This window comes from Protopterus annectens, chromosome 2.part2, assembly GCF_019279795.1.
Source record: "Protopterus annectens isolate FY-2018-M chromosome 2.part2, PAN1.0, whole genome shotgun sequence".
Lineage (NCBI taxonomy): Eukaryota > Metazoa > Chordata > Ceratodontiformes > Protopteridae > Protopterus > Protopterus annectens.
Window position 1 is genome coordinate 1135787333 of NC_056730.1, and position 15452 is coordinate 1135802784.

Here is a 15452-nt window from a genome sequence, read left to right on the forward strand (position 1 = left end):
GTGAGTTTTGTCACTTGTGTTGGACAAGATGGGAAAGGGTGCACTTTTCAGGGGTGGGTTCCATTTTCTTCATGGCAATGTGACTGTGGAGTTGATATACATAATTTGTGGGACTATCCCCTAACATAGGGGGTGCGGGAGGGCTTGCTCACTTGTTTTAAGTTTTTCAGCTTACTGTTTTCGATATTTAATTTTAAGTAAATGGTGAGCCGAGAGAATGATTATCAATGGCTCTTGGGTAACCCAGGTGTGCTTGTGTATAGTCATGTATGTCCTTCCATGAGTGTGTGTGTGTGTGTGTGTGTGTGTGTGTGTGTGTGTGTGTGTGTGTGTGTGTGTGTGTGTGTGTGTGTGTGTGTGTGTGTGAGTGTCTGTGTGCGTGCGTGCGCGTGTGAGTGTTTGAGTTGCAGTATGCATACCTGTATGTGTGTGTTTCCATGATTGTGTGAGGACTTATTTGTTGATGATTGTATGTGTGTGTGTGTGTGTGTGTGTGTGTGTGTGTGTGTGTGTGTGTGTGTGTGTGTGTGTGTGTGCGCGAGTGAGTCTTTGAGTTGCAGTATGCATACCTGTATGTGTGTGTTTCCATGATTGTGTGAGGACTTATTTGTTGATGCTTGGATGTGTGTGTGTGTGTGTGTGTGTGTGTGTGTGTGTGTGTGTGTGTGTGTGTGTGTGTGTGTGTGTGTGTGTGTGTGTGTGTCTGCGTGTGTGTCTATTTGTGTTTCTGTATGTGCACTTTGATATGTATGGTGGGGCCCATGCTGCAGCAATGAGTGGGCTACTAGGGAGAATACTAGAGTGGTCAAGACAGTGCAGTGCTTGATTTAAAGACATGTTAATGAGCTGGTACTTAGGTATTTGCCTGTAGGTTTGCCATGTCTCTGAACAGGAGAGTCTCTCTGTTGCACTAACTTGCCAACCTATCTTAAATGAGCAGGCTTCTTTAACCAGTGTTTTAAAACTTAAAGCTTTGGTGAGATATTTTTTTTTTTGGGGGGGGGGGGGAATACTTGGTTTCATTTTATATGAGATATATATATATATATATATATATATATATATATATATATATATATATATATATATATATATTTATTTATTTATATATTTTTATATATAATACTTGTTTTATTTGTTTTAGATGTTTTTGTATATATATATGTATATATATGTGTATAGTTGGGTTTATCTTCATGTGTGTGTATTGCACAATGGCGAACAGCAATTATCTGAAAGGTCATTTGCAAAGTTTGCAAATGCCGAACGGAAAAAAATTTGAATGTGCAATGAGCGAATGCACAGTGACATTCGCTCATTGCGCATTCGGCATTTTGGGGTGGATTGCACTATAGTGGGGATCAGAAAATGGTCCCATTCCTCACTGTAGTGCGATCTCAGAGTTAGAATATTAAAGAAGGGGGGTGTACATTTTTTTTCGATATTTATGTTCGAAAATCAGTGAATCTTCTTTTCGATTTGCTGATTTTCGAACATGTAAAATTGTCGCTGTTATGACTTTCGTGGTTACAATTCGCTCGTATGAGCAATCACACCAGTGTGATTCGGTGTTGTAAAGGTTAACCTATAGATGATTTATACCTTGAAAGTATTACAAGGTTTTATATATTTTTTTTTTTTGCTTTTATGGCTATGTAAATGTGACCCACTATTCTTGATTTACACATGTTGGACAAGTAGATTTTTTAGGAGGTGTGTTGCTTTCATTTTCTACTTCCTATTACTGGTTTTGTATAAAAAGGAAGTTGTGCTTTGTGAGTTTATCTGATGAGGTTTCTTCATGGTGAAGAGACGAAAGCACTAATCTTTTGTGTTAATAAATGTATGGTTTTAAATGGAAGAATAATTTTACAGCTTGCAGTGTTTCTATTACCTGTTTACTGCAATTCGGTGTTATATTGAGGCATTTCCACAGTCATGTTGGCCATCTAGCACAGGTAGAGAGGATATCTCTAAATTCAGCCCAGTGTTTCCAAGCATGCTAAAACTTACACTGTATTTAGAACAATTGTACTTCTTGCTACTAATACTGCCATATCAAGTCTTTCTGCCTGGCACTTGCTATTTTACTTTTTTATGTTGAAGTAATTTTTTTTCTAAGAAAACTCCTTTTGATACAATTTATTGACTGTTTTCAGAGAAGAACTGGAGATATATTTTAAATGTGTTTTTACAAACCTGCTTTTTGAGTTTTAATGATGGAAAGTTCAAATTACTTTGGCAATTTTTCTGACCAGATATTTTTGTAATAAGTATTGCACTTTATCACTTTTCAAAAGACTTGTATAGTAAATTAAACATTCTACTTGAGGGTTATCTTTCAAAGCAGTATATAATATTTTTTATCGACTTTAGGATGCGTAACAAATTTTCTATCACATATTATACAAACAATACATTCTACATCTGTGGCACCATATCCTAGTGAAAAGCAAACCAAGCTGCCATTTCATTTTTGTACCCATCTGCCTACTAACCATCTTCCCTTTTACATACTGCAGTACTCTTTTTAGAAAGTAACCTGTGTAGTGCAGTCATGGTTTCTTGGAATTAAAGCCATTAGACATTGTTTGATATTAAAGAGGTGAATTATAAATGTCATTATGAAGATACTTTGTGCAATTTAACTCTAGCAGCAGCTAATTTTTTGTGTGTCTGTGTATGTGAGACACACAGAAAAAAATGAAAGGCTCACAAAGGCAAGAAATGCAACCCTTCTAAGTGGGAACATACATACACTAAGAAATCAGGAATCCATTAATAAAAACAATTTCTGATACAGATATGAAATAGATGAGGAAAGCATGAGTAAGAGAGGGAAAGAAACCAAAGAGGAAATTAAAGGGAAGAGTCCGCTTACAAACTTCCTCAAGGCAGCCAAGATGGATACAGCATTCCAGTGACCACTTCTAAATTCTGGTGTTCATAATGATAAGGAATGGCCTCTTCATTATGTTCCATAAACAACGATTACAATGGGTGAAAATATGATGTGCCTTATTGTGGGAAAGGCAACGCAGTAACACAGAATGAGAAAAAGAAGTACTTTGAGAAATTTTGCAGGCAGTGAAAATAGCAACTTTTCACATTGATGTTTCTATAAAAAAAACTTCAGTACAGGGGAAACAGGTATATAGAAAAAGAAAAACTGGATCAAATGGCAAAACATAAGATGTGTTACTCATAAAAAACTCAGGCTGTCAGATTTAGGATCATATCTAATTACCATAGAGCTGTCTATAAACAAGGATGGACACTCACTGCCACATAAGTGAAGATAGGTGTTTTACCTTTAGTGAATTGGCCTATGAAAAGATAGCAGGTTACTATGAGTCTGCTGGGTAGAACATGGTGAAATAGCTGAAGGACTACTTCCTTCTTCAAGGGAGGAGAAGAAAGGAGTAAAGGACAGAATACTGCCTAAATAACATCAGAATGAAACACATGGTCTGGAAAGAATGCCTGCCTGCATGGATACACAATGTAGACCACACCCCAAAAAACCACTCGATGCACAAATAAATTTGACAACAACTCACTCCAGAGATAGCTGCACCTGTATTGTCGTCCACTAAAGAAAGACTTCACCAAGCTTGTAAAAATTCAATGAATTTAATAACACAATCACAGTGAAATGAACGAAAACAGCATGTCTCTAGTGCCTCGGCTACCATTAGCCTTTAAAGAGTAACATCTTTGGTCTCATATTACTTCCCCTTTTATACCTTTAAAATATCTGTAACATACCAATTATTCAATTATCTATTTAAACAGATACAAATCAGAAAACATTTACTAAATAAAATTTCTCCAAATACATTCTTTGTTCATTCCCACAGGGTACAATGCATTAAATTTTAAAATCAACATTGCTTCCTTCTTACGAAAACACATTTTGATACACCACACCCGGTTGAATGGCTTAATTCAGTAAACAATATTCATGAAGAAAACTAAAGTTGTAAAAGTAGACTTACCATAACAGTAGATGTCTGAATGATCATTGTTGCAGTAGCCTTAGGTATATAGGTTATATCCAGTATAGGATATAACAGCTGGACTTCCAAACCTTCAGGGCACCTTTCATATGCTCAAACCATCAGTCATCTCAAGCTGAGTTGAATAAAAAGACAGTTTTGGGTGCCAAGCACTTCAGACCTTTCATACCATCAGAGAGAGTGAGGCTGAGCCCTAATAGAACATTGCTAGGAACAACAAAAAATAAATGTCCACACCCTGGCATAAAAAATGCACCAAAAATAAGGGGGTGGAGAGATGGAGTGCCTACTGCAGCAGTGATCATGCAAACATCTACTGTTATGGTAAGTTTAGTTACAAAACTCTACTATATTTATCATATCAATCACTGCTGCAGTAGCCTTAGTTATGTGGGTAGATTTGTTTTATGGGTAGATTATCCTAGTTTACTACATTTAGTAGCTGGAAAGGGACTGGTCCAATAGCCCCTGGAGAATGGTCCTAGCAAAGCTTAATCTAGACATACAGAAGAAATTGAGCTTATAGTGTTTTGTGAAAGTATCACAGAGGACCAAGTTGCAATTTCTTGAACACTTGTAGAATCCAACCCTTTCTGAAAAAGCATAGATGAAGCCACTGCCTTTGTAGAGTGGGCCTTGACCCTGCCTAGAATACTTTTGTTATTGTAAGTATAGCAAGAATTAATAGCCTTAAACAACCATTTGGAAATCGTCTGTTTTGACACAGATTGTCCCTTTTTCTTATCTTGGCAAGAAATGAAAAAATGATCTGAAGATCCAAAAGATTTATTTCTGTTAAGATAGTACCCAAGTTGTCTTTGGACATCCAAGGAATGGAGTATCCTTTCTCCCTGATTTTTAGCTTCAGTAAAGAATACAAGGAGATGGACAGTTTGGTTTAAGGTAAACTCTGATACTACTTTGGGCATAAAAGAAGGATTAGTTCTCAAAGAAACTCTGTCCCTCTGGAAAGTAAGATAGAGTTGACTCACTATAAGAGCTTGCAACTCAGACACCATTCTTGCAGAGGTCAGAGGAATCAGTAAAACTGTGTTTTTTTCTATGTTAAGAAAATTAACTCATCCAGGTTAGCTGGTTCAAATGGAGCAAGTGTTAGCTTCTCTAACATAAAATTAAGATTCCCAAGATAGCACACCTTTTTTCTTGGTGGCCTCTTATGCAAAACCACTTTCAGATGCATTTTGACATTAGAATGCATTGGAAGAGAATGATCCATGGGCAGAAATGCTGAACAGCCAATAAATGAACCTTGATATAAGAGTAAAAAAGGACATTGGACAATAACTCTCACAAATACTGTAAAAACACACAACTAGCCCCAAATGGCTGCTGGTTATTTTTTGGCACCAATTAAAAAATCTTTTCCATTTACTAATATATGATTTTCTAGTAGCAGGATTTCTTGTCCTCCTTAGTACCTGCTACACACCCTCAGTAAACAGGTACCTAAAGGGAATTAACATCCTATCATCCAGGCAGTCAACTGAAGTTGATTGGGATCAGGGTGTATCAAACTCCCTGTTCTTGTGTGAGTAGAGTTAGTCTGAGAGGAAGCTTGTAGTAATTGCCCTGGTCATTTCTAGAAGAAGGGAGAACCAAGGTTGGCTGGGCCAAAAGGGAGCCACCACAGTGATCTTGGGGGATTCCTTCTGTATCTTCAAAAGTACCCTGGATATCAGTGGAAAGGGTGGAAAAGCACACAGGAACATTTTGTCTCAAAAAGAAAAAGCAACTGTTTTCCAGGACTTCTTGCATGGAGCCCTGGAGCAGAATCTTGCCATCTAAGTGATTAGAGAGGAGGCAAATAGGTCTACTTGACTAATTCCACACAGAAGGATCAAATCTCGGATGAACCCCTGATATAGTTTCCATTCACGAGAGTCTGGCCTTGTCCTGCTCGGCTTATCTGCCATACAAAATTGTTCTAACAGGATGCAGTATGCCTGTAGAGTGAGACTGTGCTGTGAAAATAGCTGACATGCCTAGTCTGCAAAGTGGCTACGACCTGGCTCTCCCTTGCTTGTTGATGTACCACATGACTGTGATATTGTCTGTAACAACTCAAAGAGGTCCTGATGACCAAAGATAATTCAGAGAGTTGATTGTCTTAATCAGGGAAAGCATTGCTTTTATATTTATGTGCATGCCTTTGTTCTTAATATCCCTCCAACCATGTAATTTTTCCCTCCTGAAACTGCTCCCCAAGAAAAGTCTGAGGCTTCTGTGGTGACTGACTGCTTTAGAATAGGAAGGCAGAAGGTTAGACTTATTTTTAAAGATATCCACTGTCTCCACCAAGTCATTTCTCTTCTGACAATCCCCAGCATTGTGATTTGAAAAGAGGCCCAAAGAGACTTCAGATACCGCTTTATCTTTCTCATGAGAATCATAGATGCCATGAGACCCAAAATCTTGAGGTACTGCCTCGCAGTGACTGATGTTTGAATGGGAAAATCCTAGAGATAGATCAAGATAAAGACCTATTTTTATCCTGTAGTGGAAAAGCTCTTTGAACTGAGGTGTCTACCTGATACCCCAGCAGCACAATCCTGACAGACTTTTAACGTTCTTTAGAATTCCAACTTGTGTAAGAGATCTCTCATACAAGTAGGAGATTCCTGACACTTTTAAAAAGACTCTGCAAAGATAGGCAAATTGTCTAAATATGGAAAATGTGCATACCCTGTAGGCTGCAATGAGCTATAGATGGAGCTAAACAGTTTATCAGCACTGTCGGTTCAGTGTAAAGTCCAAGGTGTAAGGCAGAAAACTGATGAAGTGACCCTCCAAGGTGTGAGGCAGAAAATTGAAGTGACCCTCCAAGGTATAAGGCAGAAAACTAATGAAGTGACCCAGATATACAAACTCTTAAGGAATATGTGGAGTCTGGATGAATAGGGATGTGATGATAAGCATCTTTTAAGTCTAGTGTTATCAGAGAACATAACTGAGAAAGAAGACTTAACAGGTAGTGAAGTGACAGACTTTTGTATTTAGGCACTATCATAAACATGTTTAGAAAATAAATATCCAGAACTGGACTCAAAGCTCTTTCTTTCTTTCTTTTTTTGGCACTAAAAACATACTTGAATAAAAACTTATCCACATCTGGTAAAGAGGATTTGCTTCTTTCACTTCCTAGGACAGCATATGTCAAGGACAGGTAGAAATAACAGTCTAGTCTGGTTGATGAAGAGTTAGCCCCTGGAAAGGAGGAATGTCCTCCTACTGCCATCTGTAACCTTGATGAATGATCCTCAGAACCCCTTTGTCTAAAACTATATGTTGCCAAAGATAAAAGTGGAGAGCCAGGCTTTCTGGAAGGGAAATGAGGCTACCAAGGTGGTGGTGGTGGTGGTGGGCTCCCTTAAATAGTCACTCTGACATGTTGGACTGTCTATGATCTTGGGAGTTTACAGAATTGTTTTTGGAACCTGGTTTCCATTTCTTCTTGAATATCTATTTTCTTTTTTGTTAAAATTAGCTGAGGGGTTAAAGAATCTCTTTGAAAATTTGGAAAAGGAGGGCTGAAAAATTTTAGAGGGTTTATAAATCAACTTACCCCTTTCACACACTTTTTGATCACATCTGCAGCACAGAGGCAAGAGGCAAAAAACTGAATCTCTATCCAAAGGAAAATTTAAAATCTCATTTTTAACATCATCTGGGAGGTTCTAATAAGGTAGACGGGCAAACCTCCTCAAAACAGTACCAGTGGTCATAGCCATAGCCCCGGAAGCAGTATCAATTCATTCATACACACACTGAAAGCATTGAGTAAAAACTTGTACAGCTGAAGAAACTAAAGTATTTGAAGCAGATTTTTGCTCATAAGAAGAAACTGCATATAGAACATTCATATACTTGCATAATTAATCAAAACAAACTTTAACATATGAACCTAACAATTCAAAATTCTGAAAATCAAACTGGAAATCAAAACTGCCGAAGCACACACTTTTCCCCATACTTATCAGTCAGTCTTCTTTCCAAACTTATCAGAAAGAGTAAGATTGGAATTAACAAAATGCAGCAGTAAGATTAACTAAACTATAGACGCTGGGTTTGGTTTGGGAAGAGTGTATAAAACACAGAATACTGAGGAACTCTATATATCCTATCTGCCTTTTTAGGGGAAGCTGGCTGGGTATCAGGAAAATTGCAAGCAGTAACACATACATGCCTCCTCTAAAGCTGAAAGAAGTGGAGGAATAGGTGAAAGTTCAGGATTTTTTTTCTGTAACAGCTCATAGTATTTTCTGAGGGACTGAGAACACTGGAACATTTTAGAAATAGTCGCAGAGAAAGAGAAGCTCTCACAAGGATAATCAGAAACTGAACTCTCCTCAGAGTCTGAATCAGAAATCTGAGGAGAAAAACCCTGCTTCTGTCCCTTCATCTTCCTGTCCAGATTCAGAATCTTGCATAACTACAGGAAAAGAGGCATCCCTCTTTCTTTTTCTAAAACTACTTTATAAGAAGCATCAATACCCAAAATTAAGCGCTCAGCCTGACCAACTAAACTACTCCTATCTATGGAAATTTGAGGAGGAGTAGATACATGTTTAGTTTTCTGTTTGTTTTTGACAGGAAAAATGGGACCAACAGAGTTACTACTGGCAGTAGCAAATTCCCCAGGGATGGGCACAATATTCTGACAAAACAAAAAGCCTTCCGTGTTTCCTCTTCCAGGACCAAGTGTGGTTCTCCTGCCCACTGAGGGAGCCACAACAGCCACAGAGGGCATAGCTTACCCGAGGTCCAGAGTAGCTATGGGTGCTACACCAGAGGGATCTAGGGTAAAAGATGAGTGGTATGACGAATGGTCACAGCAGAGTCACCCACCTGCAGCTGAGGCAAATTGCTAGACTGTTGCAGTGGCAAAGGCTGTTTGCTTAACTTCTTCTTTTTCTTTTTGTGTCTGGAGAAAGGACCAGCTGTGGGACTTGCAGTTTGTTCCATACATTTAAGAGTTTACCAGCCAGAAAATATAAAATAAACACAATATATCCACAGAAAAATGTTTTTCAATTACTTTAAATAACAAAAGAGAGCTATAGTTTAAAAGTAGAATACAGTCTCATGACAGTCCATTAATACACTAACTCATGGTTTTAAAATAAATACATTTCCTGAACAGGAAAGTATTAATAAACAAACTTTTTTTTTTAAATGGAAGGCTTTTTCCCAAAGGGAAGTTATCTGCCCAGCAGAGGAACAGCACAAACTGACTGTCGATCCTCAAAAGCCTCAGAGGACTGTACTCAGAAGCAGCAGGAAAGTTCTGAAGGGCTTGGCAATCAGACCTGTGTTTTTAGTCAGCTCAGCTCCAGCTGACTGATGGTTGGTTAAGTGGAAGCTGGTCTGCTGTTACATCCATTGCAGGATATAACCCATATAGCTATGGCTACTGCAGCAGTGATCAATGTGATGAACATCCATCATTACCAGGTTGGACTTCAAGTCTCATGCTGTATGACCTTCAGCACAGATGCTTAGTGACCATTCATCATAGAGAAAGTGGTCCATCCAGTGAAGGTCCAACACCATTGCTGAAGGCAGTTTGTTCAAATTGTATGAGTGGCACAACATTTCTCTCCTCTTTCTTTGAAAAAATATGCTGCAAATGATGATTAGGCCAACTCTTGTATACAATAGTCAACTGTGCTCAGAAAGTAACAGAAATTACCCCACAAAGATGTAAAGGATAGTTAGGGGAAGCAGCCAAAAAATAAATAAATAAATAAATAAACTTGTGCTAACCAAAACAGCAGAGCATTAGTTGTGGGAGTGAAATACTGATAAAAAGCAAAGAAAAGTGATTGTGAATGCTAAACTTTGTCAGAAACGTTTAAATGGCTTCTGCATTATGACTTGGGAACAGGAAAATCTACATTTTAATGAGTACATAGTATAATATTTCAAAAGACACTAGCTACAACATTTCAAATGACAATAATTAAAAAATTACTTCTAAAGAAATGGTCAGTTAATGCAACAGATATTTTACGAGTCTTTGCATAACACTTTTCCCTTAAAAGTTATTTTTGTACCACTGCAAGTATGCCAGTTAATAGTAATACTCAGTAATTATATCATTAAGATGATTGACTTTAATTATCAAATACTGACAGAAATGAACAGAGCGAATTTTTAGAAAATAATGAATAGTGTAAAGGAAGCACACAGAGGGTTTTGCATATTACTGAACATGAATGTACGATAAAGTTCTGTAAGTAAACTGAAGCTGTTTAAACCAAATGGCAATCAGTATTTTGAGATAAAATATGCATTTAATGGGATGAACACAAAGAGAGTTTTGTAAACGAAGTGAATTCAAAGTCAGGTAAAAGTATTTTTAGTAAATAGGCCGCTTATACAAATTAAAAAGGAAAGAATAAAAGATATAAGTGTCTGTGTTAATGCCAGACAACAGAAACAATGCTGCATTCTCAAGTGCTCAAATACTGACTTCAGTGTAACAGCAATTTGATAGCAGTGAGACAACTGCTACTGAAAACAGAAGAAGCATGTGAGGCTTATTTATGCTTTTGATGCTACTAGAGAGGACTGGATAGCATAAAGTAAAATACTGAAGCTACTTCATTCAGCAAACTGTATTATGAATGATAAAACTGTTGCTAAATTTAATGGAGGGCAGAACTTTCAGAATTTTTATTTTGGGTACATCAATTGTCAATTAGCACCTGATATAGATATATATATATATATATATATATATATATATATATATATATATATATATATATATATATTTAATCTATATATATATATATATATATATATATATATATATATATAAAAAGTACGTTAAATCGAAACGTACTACAGTGAACTGAAAATGCACTTTAGCAAGTAAAAAGAAAAAAAAAAAAGACAACACGCAGTTTGCGTGTAGATTTAGTTGTACACCAACATGTACTCTTGATTGTACAACTAAGCAAACAGTTGCTTACATCACGGTACAGTAGGGATAAGGGAATACTCCCTTTTCCGCACTGTAGTGCAATCTCAGAGTGAGAATATTAAAGTAGTACAAACCCCAACATGGGGGGGTGCAGGGGGCTTGCCCCCCTGCATAAACGTGAGTAGTGTTGTTTTTGTAGTTTTTTTGTCGGTTTTGTTTGCTGTAGTATATTTTGATTTAACGTACTTTCGATGTAGCAACATATATATATATATATATATATATATATATATATATATATATATATATATATACATATACATGTGTGTGTGTGTGTGTGTGTATATGTATATATATATATATATATATATATATAAATTGCACATTTTATAGATTCATCTGAAACCTTTGATAACTATAGAGCATTTTAGGTTTCACAAGGGAAATCAAATTAGACATAAGCACACATTGGAATATATACTCAAGCTGATTGGGGAATAACTCACAGATCAACTAAGAATGATTTGTGTGAGGCAGGGGTGTAGCTAGGATTTTCAAATTTGTACTCACAGCTCTCAACGTTCATTCTTGTAATTCACGGTTCGCTCTTTTAGTGTCGATGAAGAGGCATTCGCTGTAATGTAGATTCACTCAAACTTGGTTCCTTGACTTGAAAATTAACCTGAAAGTCAGTTCCTTGAAAAATGCAGCATGGTAGTTGGGGGTAGAAGATTCATGCTTTTGTTTTCTGTAATTAAGGTACAGATTTTGAGCTTGAGTAAATTACTAACCACCTGCTACCCCTAACTAGGGTGTTTCATTGACACATACCCCTACCTACCTCTTAGTGCAAGAAATATGGACAAAGCCTAAAATAAACAGGGACAGATATTAAATAATGCTCTCATGAACTTAGAAAGTTGCTAGAATAACAGGATTTGTGCTAGTATGAGAAAGTTGCTAGAATAACAGGATTTGTGCTAGTATGAATTTTTCTAAAGGACATGAAGTCTGAAACTCAAATGTCTGTCATTATTTAGCAACTTCAGCAGTCAATGATTTTCTAGAAAACCACAAAATTTATGAGGAACAGACAAAAAATATGGGGCAAAAATCTGGACATTCTGCAAAATTTGGACAGCTGAGAGGTATGCTACCTACCTACCTCACTCACACACACACACACACACACACACACACACACACACACACACACACACACACACACACACACACACACACCTCTCAACCTCTTAGAGCAACAAACCCATAAATAAAACTGAGGCAAAGGCCCAAAAATAAGGACATTGTTTTTAAATATTGCTCTTATAAACTTAGAAAGATAATAGAATAGTAGTAGGTCGTGCATTAGTACGAATTTTCTGAAAGGTATGAAATCTGAAACTCAAATGTCTGCCATTATTTTCTGACTTCAGTCTTTAATGATTTGCCACTAATTTGCCAGAAAACTGCAATTTTATGAAAAATGGACCAAAAATGTGATGCAAAAATATAAAATTGCCAGACAATATAGCTGGGAACCTGTCAAAGAAGGGACACCATTTTAATATGAGCACTGTTAACTTGAGTAGCTGACAAAAATTAGAGAATCTACATGCATTTCTGAAATCAAAGTAATGTATAACTCTGATCATTACAGTTTTTTATAATTGTAAACCCTCCACGTTTTCCTCCAAAATTGCTATTTTGCGGAGGGATTATTAGGGGGAGAGCAACATTTTGAGCCAAAATTGGGGACAGTTGAGAAGTTTGGATATTCCTAATTCTATAAAGCGATTTATTTGCACATACCTCTCAGCCTCTTAATGCAGAAAATCTGGACAAGGCCAAATATATTGGGGGAACATACAAACAGTACTAAAAATTGATCTTGTATAAACTTAAGACAGTTGACAGAATAACAGGTATTGCTTTAGCATGCATTTTTCTGAAGATTATGACATCTGAAACTTAACGTCAGTCATTATTTAGTGACTTCATTCCTAAATTATTTGCCAGAAAAGTTTTATTTTGCATTTTACAGCACAAACACCACTAAATATCTGCAAAACAAAGCAATGCAGTCTCACAATGAAACTAGACTTAGCATTAAAACGTCTCTGCCCTTGAAACTCACATTCATTGAAACAGCATTGAAACCCACATTCAAAGAAAATACATTTTGCCAGTGGCAGATAAAGATTAACTTTGGTCTGTTTTCAAATCATAGGCCCCTTGCACATGAAAATACACGTGCTCCTTGATACACCTTCCTGATCGTATTAAATTATATTCCTTGTACAATACAGTATAGTTGTTAGAGAGCGTTTTAAATTTATTGTTTTGAACATTTTTCCAGTAAACAATGAAACAAACTGCATGCACCAATAATGACAAAACAGCCCAATTCAGAACATTTCCATCATAAAAGTCTACTCAAACTTCTACAGTCCACTAGTATCAGTAAATATGCACAACCTCTGAACTAGTAAAAGCCATCTACATAATTCCATATTAAAGAAATCTGTAACTAATGAAGAGGCTGCAGCTAGCAAACAACTTTATATTTCATGGTTTCATCTACAAATAAAGTGCCCGTTGCCCTTGAGGAATAAATTGCCTATGTTGCATTAAAAAAAAATGATACGCTAGTAATATTGCAATAGAGAATGGATGGCAAACTGATAACAGGTTCATAGTTACTACTAGATATCTTCGCCAAAAAGGACTACAGCATCCACCCCCCTTTACAACATAGTACAGTATCAGCAATGCATCTACCTACTGTGGGAAAAAAACCCACAGCCTTCTGCATCAAAAGCAAATACACTACCTGTTGTGCTATTAACAGTACAAGCAGACTCAGCATAAGCAGCACTAAATTTTAGTTCCCATGCAGCTCTCAGCTCCTTGTAAAATGTACTTGACACTCAGCTGTATCTCTAAACTTTGCAGTACAAGAAATCTGGAAAAAGCCAACATTTATTGGGGGGGGGGCAAAAGCCCAAAAAACAGGGACAAATTTTAAACATTGCTTGTATAATTTTGGAAAGTTGCTAGAATATGTGAGCCCCTGAGTAAGGAAAGTATCCAGTGTTGTTGAGTGTACCCAACAGTGAGAGAGATAACCAGATTCGAGTGCAAACATTTGTGAACAGCCAATCCCTTAGGGGCTTTATTTTAGCACAGTAAGTGGACCTGAGGGTTATTTATTAGCATTTAGAAACTTACTGCATGGATTAGAAAAAAATATCTCTTTTTTAAACTTATTTGTTTACAGTCCTCATAAAATCTGTCAGTCTGCCCATTACAAGGCTATCATTGCTCAGGTTATCAGTTATTGTCTTGTTATAATAGGATCTTTTCCTCTGTCCCTGCAACTTTCCCTCCAGATATGGTGTTACCTACTGTAATATGTCTGGCCAAGGTCTCTACCCACAGTAGGAACAGGGAAGGGAACAGGGGGCTGCCTGTCATGTACCTTTAGTTAGGGTAAAAAGAGGGGGCAATGTAGAGCATGTCAGTAGTTTTTAATATGTGAAATGATATAGCATTTTAATTGTCTCTTCAAAAAGGCCAGAGAAGCCATGGTCCTTAGACTAGCCTAAATAAATAGTAAGTAGACAAATCAAATCAGACAGCCCAAATCTGTTGCAGCTTTGTTATTTGTAAACCTTTCAAAATGCATTAGTGTTAAAAACATTCCTTCACAAGTCTTGCTGATTTGAATGTGTTAACATTGGCTTAGTTCTTTGTGCTAAAAATGTGTGCATAGCATTTTCACTCAACATTGATTAATGAGATTGGCCTATAGTTCTCTTTTTTTTTTTTTGGTGGGGGGGGTTTCTTTGCTTTGTGAGAACTACAAAGATTGATTCATAAACAAAGATACACATTTTCCCTAAAGCAAATATCCATTAAAAGGTCATAAGGGATATCTCTTCCTCTTGCATTGATGTGTAGAGACATGCCATAATGCCATCTAAACCAGAAACCTTTTCTGTCACTAACAATTTAGTAGCTTACTTTACTTTATCTATCATGATGGGGTTAAACAGCTTAGACTTATGAGCACTATACATATGTGGCAGTTGTAAGGATTGCAAACATTATGTACATCTGATCTCATATTCCAAGGAATTATGAATAGGACCTGTGAATAACCATTTGTGAAAGAAAGCAAAGAAAACAAATGTCTTACATATATATCCCCTGACTGGGTCAGTGCTTCCCCTGAAACCTTAATAGCTAAGATATTAACCTTTGCCTTGTACAGCTTCAGTCTCCAGGCAAGTAGTATCCGGGGACATTCCCCTTCGATCTAGCAGTGCAAGACAATTCACTTCAAGAGCAAGCTAATCCTGTCTTGTCCTGTGTATCTGCCATAACCTGCTTAGTTGCTTTGTATTATTTATTAAAAGAAACTTTCCTGAAATCAGTGGATTTTCCTTTTGATACTAATACTTCCATCTGTTGCATATGAA

At 36.8% G+C, this 15452-nt stretch overlaps 1 protein-coding gene across 6 annotated transcripts in view; it reads right to left on the minus strand.

Moving 5' to 3' along the window:
- TRPM3 (transient receptor potential cation channel subfamily M member 3) overlaps positions 1-15452 on the minus strand; it is a 2946644-nt gene that overhangs the window by 2520667 nt on the left and 410525 nt on the right. The gene's annotated exons all lie outside the window — the stretch shown is intronic.